The 12,105-nt window shown below is 34.7% G+C and overlaps 1 long non-coding RNA gene across 1 annotated transcript; it reads left to right on the top strand.

Moving 5' to 3' along the window:
* The first annotated feature begins 276 nt into the window (after positions 1 to 276).
* Positions 277 to 10,240, top strand: LOC135362453 (uncharacterized). Its single transcript, XR_010407189.1, has 4 exons — positions 277 to 816; positions 7,608 to 7,710; positions 9,477 to 9,550; positions 10,088 to 10,240. It is a non-coding gene; the product is annotated as an uncharacterized LOC135362453 (long non-coding RNA).
* The last annotated feature ends 1,865 nt before the right edge of the window (positions 10,241 to 12,105 follow it).

The raw sequence follows: 12,105 nt of genomic DNA on the forward strand, positions 1-12,105 counted from the left end.
ATCAACTGAACAGTATCCGTTCTTCTGTGAAGGTCTTTGATTGTATAAGGAGCACAATATTCCTTAAATGATTAAAGAAACACAGACACCAGCTTCAACATGGTTTTCTACTGCTCCTCCTTCAAGTTACGATGGAAAGAAATATGTGACATCATTCAAGTAAAAGGGAAAGGTAATTTTCAGCCAAAAATGAAGAAGAGGGTCAACATTCTTTTCTGTGCTGATGAAATCATCTTGCAATTTTGTTTGAAAATATTATTCAGTCAGTAAGTAAGGATCCTTCATCCTGAACTAACTGATTATCTGTAACATGGCAATTTCCAAATAATTGGGCTTAAATCTGTATAAAGGAACACCAGACATTCAGTTAATGACATTTTCAAAAATTATTTCATTCCAAGGAGGGTGTAAATATTTAAGTACACACTACATCTATAAATAACATTATTTTTACTTACTCATGAAGATATTTTTCATGTTAGTGGAAATATTTAACGTTGATCAAATTTTCTCTCCTTCCTGAAATCTTCAATTTATACCCCCCTCTTTGAGACACATTTTATTTCTAAATAGCAGTCACTTGTAGCATTTGTTTTTTTTTTTTTTATTCATATAGCTTATCTCCCTAAATTTATGATTATTGTTTTGGAATGTAAACTTTATCAGTTATGTATAGTCATCAGTTATATATCCATAGATCCCTCCTTAGTAGTTGATACAAATGATTTGTCTACAAGATTATGTCTACATCATCTGCACTAAAAGCAGGGCTAATATACAGCAGGCAACAAGTTGTGACAGCTAAAATCCATCCAGGTGAGTGGCATTTATTTTGTTCTTGTTTTTGTGTTTGCTGTTGTTGTATCAAACTGTTATTAAATATTTTATATCACCTTTATATAAAACTGCAATATCTGTTTCCATCTCAGAGGTACATATGTATTTGAGAAGAAAGAAATTATGTATTGTCTATCTGGAATTTTCTCTATAATTATATATCTTTAACATAATTTATATATGTACATATACAACATACAGATATATGTTGGAAATACATATAATATGTATAATTACGTACATAGAGATCTACCTATCTAATTCATTTATACTCTATTTCTGTATACTTATGTAACTTTCTCTCTGTCATTTTTCCCCCTAAAAAAGCCACTACAGTAGAGTTGATCTGGGTATGGCTATTTTTTCCTCCTCCTCCTTCTTTTCTTTTTTTATTTAAGAAGGTTTAGTGCTAAGTTCATAAAGAACCCAGAACAGTATGATAAATAGATTTTCTATTTCTGTCATAGTGTAGTATTTGTATTTTTAAAAAATCCCCTATTTTATAAAATTTCATAGTAAAATAAAGGGCAGACATTAAAAATAAGATTGGGAGAAGTCATTCACACACCCATAGTTTGACTAACAGAAAACAAAATCAATCATGATTCTAGTTAAACTAGTAACAGATTTTTAAAAGACATTTTAAACACTTAAAAATACATATATGCAAGGTAAAATGTGGTATTACCATCCATCAGAGCGACTATCGTAATGAAAACGGGTATTAGGAAGATTTGAGGTTACTGAAGTCTAGGAATTAAGTAAGAATTTCCAGACAAAAAGACAATTGTTGTATTTGCATGAATTGTAGAAGATCAAAGATAAATGGCTTTGCCTCAATGTCTTTTTTTTTTTTCAAGTTTGGGAAACCTCTGGATTAACACCCCTAAGTTGCAGCATCTGGCCCATCTGCAGAATGAGTTTCACATACATTATTGAATTCTATACCACTTTCTACATTCAGTGTACTCTGCTTTTGGCTGCTGTTAGCTGGTGGTACTAGCCATTAATATGTGCAGAAACTTGTATACATACACACATTTTAAAATATGTATATAGAAAATGGGTGTACTTATTATAATACTTAAAGTGTCTTGTTTTAAAATGACAAAGGTAATATATGCCTTCAAGTGACTAATAGAAATTGTGCTTTTGCAGTTTTTAGTTTACTTCAAGATCCACTTTTCAATTGTTAGGAAGCAAGAGTCTATTATAAGTAGGAACTTGACACAAATATATTCAGAGTGTATATCAATCATTAAGTGAGTTAAAAATGTACTTTACTTGAGATTATGAACTGAAAGAAGGAAGGAAGGAAGAGAGGGAGGGAAGGAGAGAGGAAGAAATAGAAGAGGGAAAATAGAAAAGGAAGAAAGAAGGTGAAGACACTTTTGTTTTTATAGTATGGAACTAAATTTTGCAAAAAACCTGAATGAGTTTGAAAGTAGATTTATCCTCCAAACTCCCAGGAAGCAATGCAGTCCTGCAAACTCCTTGATTTTGCTCTTGTTAAACCCGAAGCAGAGAACCAGCTTCATTATGCCTAGCTTTTGGCTTAGAGAACAGTGAGATAATAAATAGGTATTGTTTTGATTTGCTACATTTCTGATAATTTGGTAGAGCAGCTATAGAAAACTAACACACCTACCTATCCAAATCCAAAACTATGATCAGAAATGCTTCAGCAGGAACTTTGGCAATCATTTGACTCTGCAATATTTGTATCAGAGATATGTGCTAGATACAGAAGGACTCCATTATCCTGTCACTAGTCTGCACCTCAGTGTTTAATATTTAGACTATGGAGTTTTGCTTTTTTGAACCAAATGTGATTGGATCAGGAGTGAAGAGTCTGAATCATTACAACACAACTCTACGTTCTTTTTTTTTTTTTTTTTAAAGATTTTATTTTTTATTTATTTATTTGAGACAGAGAGAATGAGAGACAGAGAGCATGAGAGGGAGGAGGGTCAGAGGGAGAAGCAGACTCCCCACCGAGCAGGGAGCCCGATGCGGGACTCGATCCCGGGACTCCAGGATCATGACCTGAGCCGAAGGCAGTCGCTCAACCAACTGAGCCACCCAGGCGCCCCAACAACACAACTCTACGTTCTGTCTCAAGTGTTGACCTACAACACCTAGAGATTGAATTAGAGTGTATTTTCCAACTATAAAGTCAGATCTTGGAACAATCTGTTATCACAAAGACATGAGATTATCAGTCCTTGTGAGGACAAGAACTAAGAGCCTTGTTACAGAAGGGAGTTTTCAGGGAAAAATCAGTAAAGAAGGAGCTAAGTAGCAAACAGGAAATGCCATGGGGGTGGGAAGAGAGACAGAGGGAAATCATGCTCATATTCATAATTATATTATTAGTTTGTGCCTTGAACACCCTAATGTATTTTGTACCATTAGGTTTCTTGAGATTTCATTTCTCAAATATTATGTATCTCTTCCCTTAACTGTCTATCTGGACATTTTTCCTGGTTTCACTCTTGGTCTCCTAAAGTCTTCCCTCTATATATGTATTTATCTTGTGCTATAAAAACGTAAAACAGGGGGCGCCTGGGTGGCTCAGTCAGTTAAGTATCTAACTCTTGATTTCAGCTCAGGTTATGGTCTCAGAGTCATGAGCCCCATATCAGGTTCTGTGCTGGGCTGGGTGTGGCGCCTACTTGGGATTCCCCCCCCCCGCCCCTCCCCCTGATCATGCTCTCTCTCTCTCTCTCAAATAAATAAATAAAATAAATCTTTAAAAAAATAAAACTAAAAATGTAAAACAGATCATAGTTTCACTGCTTCAAACACGCCAATGGATTTTTAACAAACTTTGGATAGAATGCAAAGCATTACAATGACCTACAAAATCCCCTATGACCTTGACACTTACCACTTTCTCATCACTTACTATGCTCTAGCCACAGTGACTTTCTTTCTGTCTTTTAAGTGGCAATGCTCATTTGCTCCTAATGGTTGTTCTTCTTGCTCTTCTCACTACTCAAAATATTCTTTCTTCAGATAACCACATCAATACTTTTTAAAAACATTATTTTTTAGAGCAGTTTAAGCTTACAATAAAATTGAGATGACAGTATAGAGATTTTTCGTACAACCCCCTTCCCCACACATGCTCAGCCTCCACCTTTACCAACATGTGGGCATCCAGCTGCCTCAACACTGTTTGTTGAAGACCTATCTTTGCTCCATTACATTGCCTTCACTCCTTTGTCAAAGATCAGTTGACTATATTTATGAGGGTTTATTTCTGGACTCCGTTCCATTGATCTCTTCATCTATTCTCTTACCAATATCATACTGTCTCCATTACTGTAGCCCCATAGTATGTCTTGAAGTAAGGTAATGTCAGTCCTCCAACTTAATTCTTCCTCTTCCATGTTGTGTTGGCTATTCTGGATCTTTTGTCTCTCTACATCAACTTTAGGATCCATTTGTTGATATGCATAAAATAACCCATTGTGATTTTGATTGGAATTGCATTGAGTCTACATTCCTAACTTTTAATGTTCATTATCTCAACTCAAATATCTCCTTAGAAAGGCTTTTTCCTTTCATTCTCTCTAGACTTACTCACATTATCTTATGTGTTTTTCGCCATGGCATTTACCTCTCTAAATCTGCCTGGCACAGTTAACTAGTTTATTTTCTGTCTCCTTTCTACCTAGGCCATGTACTCTAGAAGGACAGTGACTTTTTTTTTTTCTTCTTTAACACTGGTATTTCCAAGTTTTGACACATTGTAAGTGCATCAAAATGTGTGAATGAAAGTTCTGTTGACCAACAGAAACATGAAAAGATGTTCAATCATATTTTCAGCATCAGGGAAATGCATTTCAAAACTGTATTAAGATATCAGCTTACACCTGTCAGAATGGCTAGAAGAAAGAGAGAAAGAAAGAAGAAAGAAAGAAAGAAAGAAAGAAAGAAAGAAAGAAAGAAAGAAAGAAAGAAAGAAAGAGTAAACACGTGTTGGCAAGGATGTAGAGAAAAGCCCTGTGCACTGTTATTGGGAAAGTAAATTGGTGCAGCCACTATGGAAAACAGAATGGAGTTTCCTCAAAAAGTTTAAAATAAAAATACCCACATAATCCAATAATTCCACTACTAGGTATTTACCCAAAGAAAATGAAAACACTAATTTGAAAAGATATACATACTCCTATGATTATTGCAGTATTATTTACAATAGCCAAGCTATGAAAGCAACCCAAATGCTCATTAATAGATGAGTGGGTAAAGATCTCTGATTCAATCACATTCATGTAAATTTTAATTGTATATCAATGTTCATCTGAATTACATAACTGTTAAAATTTCTTAAAAGAACCCATATGGGACTATTTACCATCTTATACTTTCAGGATGGAAAAAGAGAATTAATAAATTATTGATTGGTATTAATTGGTATTAACCAGTAGGAACTGGTTTGTCATATAATTTTCCAATATCTCAGGACTCAATGTATACAGAAGGGTCTAGGAATTCCAAGAATACATATAAGAGATGCAGATAAAATCATCATTCAAAAATTCTACTTCCTTTTATTGTGTTACATAAACATCAAAATGAATTGTAAGCAAACCTCCACAAAGAGCTATCTTAGGCAAAATCTCCAGAATAAAAAAAAGTTGAAACAATAAGTTAAAAAGACTAGAGGGTAAGAATTATTTTAATGCTATGTATATTTTTCCCTAAATATATTCATTTTGCAATTAGTAAAAAATAAATGAAAAATTATTTATGAGTCAGACTGATCTTTTAGCTTATGTTTAATTCCTCAGGTCAGTTAAACTATTAGCAGAAGAATGGATCTGCTATTTTATTAATAAAATATTGATATCAAAATGGCATCAAGACTATTGATTATCATACAATAGGTTATGTGTACAGTTATTAGTGATGCGGTATTATATACACACGTAATATAATATGCCATAGCTAGAGATGCAGAGATGTATAATTATAGGTACATAAAGTGACTTTCATCATCTCTATCTGTATCAGTTAATCCAACTGCAAAATAAATACTTTTGACTATTAAATGTTTGCATAATCTTGGATTTTAAAAGGTAGTGTGTTTGTCATAATTATTTTCTACCCTCAAAGGCCTGGGGACAATTTTGAGATTTTCTCTACAGACTAGAAAAATGTCACCTGATTTGTCCCTGAAAAGATGCTTTGTCATATAAGGGTGGTGCCAGTTAAAGTTATGCAGATGGTGTCTCTACTAGCATGGAAAAGAGGCAGAGGGAATAGTTCAAGAGTGGCTAGCCAGGTTTCTTAGACTATTCAGAAATAAGCATTATTGCAAAATGTCTCATTTGATTGAATGTTATAATGTTATCCTCTGTCCTTGTGCTCTGCCTATTACTTTCCTTTATACACATGAAGTTTTGTCCCTAATATCATAGGGAAGTAAAGGATCAATGTGTAAGATTTCTACTCTGTAATCTATAATTTACTTTTTTTACTATTTACCAATATACTTAGACACTAAGAATTTTGAAAATGGCAACTTTGTTCATAGAGTTACTTGGGCCCAAATCCTCACAATGACTATTATCCTCACACTATCTTAATCCTCCAAGACTGTATTCACCACTTGCAAGACATATTCCAAGCCCTCCCATTTCTAGCTCCTTAACACGTCCAGTGGAAACCACCATGTTCTCTCCTCTTTGATACTCAAGTTTCAGCTCAGATGTCAGCCCCTCCAAAAAGACTTTTATGACCATGATAACTACATGCTGGCCATAGCCATTTTCTATCTAGCTATCTTAATTTACTTCATAGTGTATTTATATGTTATTTATGTATATTCTATTTGTTTTATAACACTCATCACTATTTGAAATTGTCATTCTATTACTGTCTTAATGTTTTATGGCCTTTCTTCACAGCTAAATGGTAAGCTACTAATGTCCAGCAACAATATCTAGAACAGTGTTTGACATATTGTTAATATTAAATAATTATTTATTTGCTGATTTACTGCCTAAGCACAAGGAAAAATTACCATGAATGCATGCAGATGATTTTGCTATACTGAAAAAACTACTTATAAAAATTTACTTTCTATACATAAAAATATAAAATATATGAAGTCTTCTTATGAATTTTAATGTGATTTTAGGTAGAGTTATGCCATATTCCTCCAAGACTGAATTCTTAACTTATTTTATCAAAAAGTCTTTGTAAACTTATTCCCACCAGAATGACAGAAATTGTGATTTCTCTCATAGAATTTCAATGACAATGAATTATTTAAGCACTGTTTAAATCATGTTCAAAGTAACTGTCCTTCTATCATCTAGGGGAATATATCAGTAAGGGTCTATGCAAGAAAATGGAGGCTATTCTAGGATATCAAACAGAGGGGTATTTAATGTAGGGAATTTCTTTTAAAGATGTCAGATGTGCTGGGGATGAAACAGAAGTGTTCTTGAGAAAGAAAAAGAAAAAGTGGTTCCTCTGAAACCAGGACACTGTCACCAACTCAGCTCAGAAGCCTGTGCTCCTGCTGAAGCTGGGGGTGTCACCACTAGGGCTGGAAGACCTGGTGCACAGCCTGGTCAGGGCTGAGGGGGGAAAGTGCAGGGGCTGTGGGGGCACTAAAGTTTGTCCCAGGACTGAAAGTGACCTCTGAGCCATGGGTCCTGAACTGTTGCTGGAGGGAGATGTCCAGGAGGCAGAAGGAGCAAAGTAGCTTCCCCCTGCTGCCTCCTCCAACCTTGAATCACTTGTTCTCCTAGTGGAAGACATCAGCCAGAAACCAGCTGACAAAGGAGACACATTTGCAAAGCCCTGTTCCCCTAAACAAACACAGGACAGGAGAGAGCAGATTCAGGCCCTAAGGTAAGTGACCACCATGGGCTAGTCCAACATATTCCAAATACTTGGGAAATGAAGTCATTGCTAATTTTAATGACCCTGTCATTCTGAATCAAATGTTTGTTTAAATACCTCCTCTTCGGGGCGCCTGGGTGGCTCAGTCGTTAAGCGTCTGCCTTCGGCTCGGGTCATGATCCCAGGGTCCTGGGATCGAACCCCGCATCGGGCTCCCTGCTCGGCCAGGAGCCTGCTTCTCCCTCTCCCACTCCCCCTGCTTGTGTTCCCTCTCTAGCTGTCTCTCTCTCTGTCAAATAAATAAAATAAAAATCTTTAAATACCTCCTCTTCCCCCAACTTGGAGAGTTGTGGAAATGTAACTCTTTCACTGTATGTGAAGGTAATAGGGATCCAATTGTTGACCATAGGCAGCTGAGACAGATGAGGATATCACCTATCCTCAGATGATATTATAATAAAGGTAGGAGGTAGGTCTAGTAAAAGGCATGGATGTAAGAGATAAATGTAGGCTTTTAAGGCCTTCCATTCCAGAGTCGGAAGATACTTGAGTTTAAGACTCATTTCACTAAATATGTTCAAGAATATTGCATTATTTAGCTTTCAGACTGAATTAAAATTACTGACACCTTTATATTCTATTACACCTTCCAAATAAGCTATATGCTTTTTTTCACATCTTGACCATTTCTCTCACCAGATCAAGCAATAAACCTCCATTTTAAAGTTCACACCAGAAAGGCTTCTGATTCGATTCAGTGAAAACTGCAAACACAAATTTTCCTTTTTTCTTGACTAAATAGTTCTGGCCTCTTCTTTGATAGATTTTCTAGGATTATGACTAATTCAGAATAAAACATTCACATTAAGACTGGAAAAATACTAGGGTTAATTAAACCTGAATTATAAGCAAAATTATAATATTTGTAATTATTTGGGTCACTCTAACTTATATATTAATTTATGGGTTTTGTTTAATGCCATTATTCTTGTAGTTATACATTTTATTCAAACTATGAAATTGTTTCAGAAATTTGTCAAAATATTAGAGCTTTAAGTAGAGTCCTATACTAATAATTGATAATACTCATTGAGTGCTGTGTTCAAAGCATTATCTAAGTGTATTTTATATAAGTAAGATGTATCTTTATCCTTACAACAACCCTATGACTTGGGAAAGATTATAATCACTGACATTTTATTGATAAGAAATCTAGTAGAAAAGGATTAAATAATTCAGGAAATTTGGATTAAATAACTGGGAAATAAATCCATGAATTCTAACTCAAAACCCAAGTTCTTTGATAATATGTTTTATGTGTTTCTGGATAAATTAAACATGTCTAGCATTTTTTGGCCATGTGGGGCCACAATAAAAAAAAAATATGTTGAAACTAGAGATGGAATTTATCAAGCAAGAGCAAGCAGAACAATTTTTAGGAGTAATTACATTAGAAAAACAAATATTATAATAAAGGGCCACCTGGGTGGCTCAGTCGGTTAAGCATTTGCCTTCGGCTCAGGTCATGATCCCAGGGTCCTGGGATCGAGTCCAACATCGGGCTCCCTGCTCAGCGGGAGCTGCTTCTCCCTCTGCCTGCTCTGCCTGCCCCTTCCCCTGTTTGTGCACGCGGTCTCTCTCTCTCTGACAAATAAATAAATGAAATCTTTAAAAAAAACTGTAATAAAGATGCTGATTATAAAAAATCCATAATGGTTTATCTGCAATCCCTAGTAAGATAAATATTTTTGGCAATGATCTTTCATTTTTTATAGTCAAAGAATTTTGTGCAGTCGACTATGTAGACCAGTGATGCCTAAGGATAAGGAAAATTGAATTCCTATTCTTGGTGAGCCAAATGATCTTATTGTCTAAAAAATAATAATTTACTTTCACATTCAAATAATATATAAATAATTCTTTCAGGAGTGACATTCGGTACACAAAGCTTCCTCTTTGGTGTTGGATAAAATGAGTAATAGTAAAAATCTTGCTAGAGGAGAGTATAAAAACACATAGAAGAACACAAGAAACAATAAAAATATTATTAGAATTATTATATAAATTAATTTAAACCAAAGATGTTGTTGAATAGTTTGTTTTTCATAGTGTTATTCTTAATTGGAATAATGACCCTCTTGTAAAGAATAGGGGGTGTGGTCATGCTCATCACATTGTTCTTTTTTAACAAAAAGTAAAGAATAATTTAAGACACTGAAATCCTGCAGACACATAAAATGTCACAGCAGACAATGTTTGACTTAAGAAAAAAAGAAGTTCTCATAAGAAAAAAGTCAATGATAATTGGATTTGATTCTCTGTGCTCAGATAAATGGCAGCTTTTTTGTTTCTCTTACTGTTTGTCTTGTTTCCCTTTATCTCTAAGAGTTCATACAGAAAATGAGAGCAAAGTTAGCAAGAAGCAGGTTCTTTCCCTTGATATTACCAAAAAGATCACAAGAGGATGTCTAAGAATGATAATGAAGAAGACAAAACGAAACCTCTGACTCTGAAGACATCATTCGTATAAAATCTATAGAAGAAGAAAGAACATACCAAGCAAAAGGCAGCTGGTGACAGTAAACTCAATTCAGAGTTCCATTAGAGAGAAGTGTCTACACCTGAAACAGGAAAGCTATTGAGCTTCCCCTATTTTTCCATATACTCTAAAGATCTAAAATGTACCAATTTATTGTTTGGTCATTACAACTCTTTCTAAAACTTTATGCAATGAGCAGTTGAAGATACTAGGACTTTCTTCTTTTTCATCTCCCTCCTCTCATTCCCAGGAAACGCATATATGAGTAAACATTCAATAATACTTGATATGTCATAGTCCCTTAATTTGTGATATGAGAATATGTCTAACAGACATGAAATAGAGAGGTAATTTGTTTACTACTGATAATAGATGAAAATGGTCATTATTCCCTCCATCATCCAATGGCTACTTGTTGAGAGATTACTTTCTGGGCATGTTCTAGGCACTAGGGATACAATGATGAACCCCATCATCAGAATCCTCTTTTTGGAGCTTTTATAAAGATAGGAGGAGACAGGTATTCAGCAGACACACAATGTTAAATTTTGCCCAGTGGCAGACAATTGAAATAAAGTGGGTATTTTATACTTGTACTGTTAGGAAAATTTTATCTAAATGTATGATATTTTTGAAATCTGAGTAGAATAGAAAAATGGGCCATTTTATAATTAAGGCAGAAGTGCAATTCAGGAAGAAAGATTCATTCTTATGTTAGGATCAGTCTCAATTGAACATTGATATGAAGAGTAAAAGGCAAATTGGAATAGACTGAGAAGTAAGTATAATTAAGAAAATGGAATCTATATTGGTGATAAATACACATTTTCAAGAACTTTTGCTATAAACATAAGCCTAAACATGGCACTAGAACTGAAGTAAAATATATAGTATAGGGGATATTTTTAAAAAGAAAAGATATCCAGGGGTGCCTGGGTGGCTCAGTCGGTGAAGCATCTGCTTCCAGCTCAGGTCATGATTCCAGGGCCCTGGGATAGAGACTGAGTCAGGATCCCTGCTCAACAGGGAGCCTGCTTCTCCCTTTCCCTCTGTAACCACCCCCATCCCCTGCTTGGGCTCTCTCTCTGTCAAATAAATAAAATCTTTATAAAAGAAAAGACATCCGTGTATAAGATTTATTTATTGTTTTAAAAAATAGCTGCAAATATAATACACACAAAAAATAACAATGCAGAGGAGATAATAGAAAAAAGCTATGTCCCGTAAGAAGGAAAGGAAAGATAGAATCCAAGAAGCCCTGTGCCAGATATCAGCAATGTTGTGGAAAAAGAGTTAACAGAATGTGGTCCTTGAGTGCATTGAGGGAAGAAGGAAGATGGGCATGTACGTGCTGTAATGAATATGAACAATTTTATTCTTATTAATGTAATGATGGTGATGATATTAATCAAAATAGTAAACAATGTAGTAACCACAGTAGCAAAACACTGGTAGTAAAAACAAACTTATTTCTGGCTATACTGACTGGGAAGTATCACAGAACAATCAGTCAGACATGTCCAAATGATATTTTGAAATTTAGATAATTTTGGAAATTAGCAGAGAAGTGGTAGTGAAAATCACACACCCCAGCTTCAAAAAAAATTTCCATTTTGGCAACAAATAATACTTTGAGTGTTAAAAATACTCAGTGAACTATAATATCAAATACTCCTGCCTTTCTTGTGATGAAATAAACATTTCCAGTCATAATTAATACATACAGATATTGACAAAGATGGCCTTAATGTTCCCCTCAGTTTGACTGAAGTTGAGATAGATTTCTTCCTATCATCTTTAGTTCCCTGACTTCCCTTTTCTTAGCTCACTTACATTAGAAAATGAGCAATTATAAATTCTTTCTT

The sequence above is a fragment of the Mirounga angustirostris genome, unplaced genomic scaffold (genome assembly GCF_029215605.1).
Source record: "Mirounga angustirostris isolate CCGP_5_RB_7025 unplaced genomic scaffold, mMirAng1.0.hap1 SCAF_14, whole genome shotgun sequence".
Lineage (NCBI taxonomy): Eukaryota > Metazoa > Chordata > Mammalia > Carnivora > Phocidae > Mirounga > Mirounga angustirostris.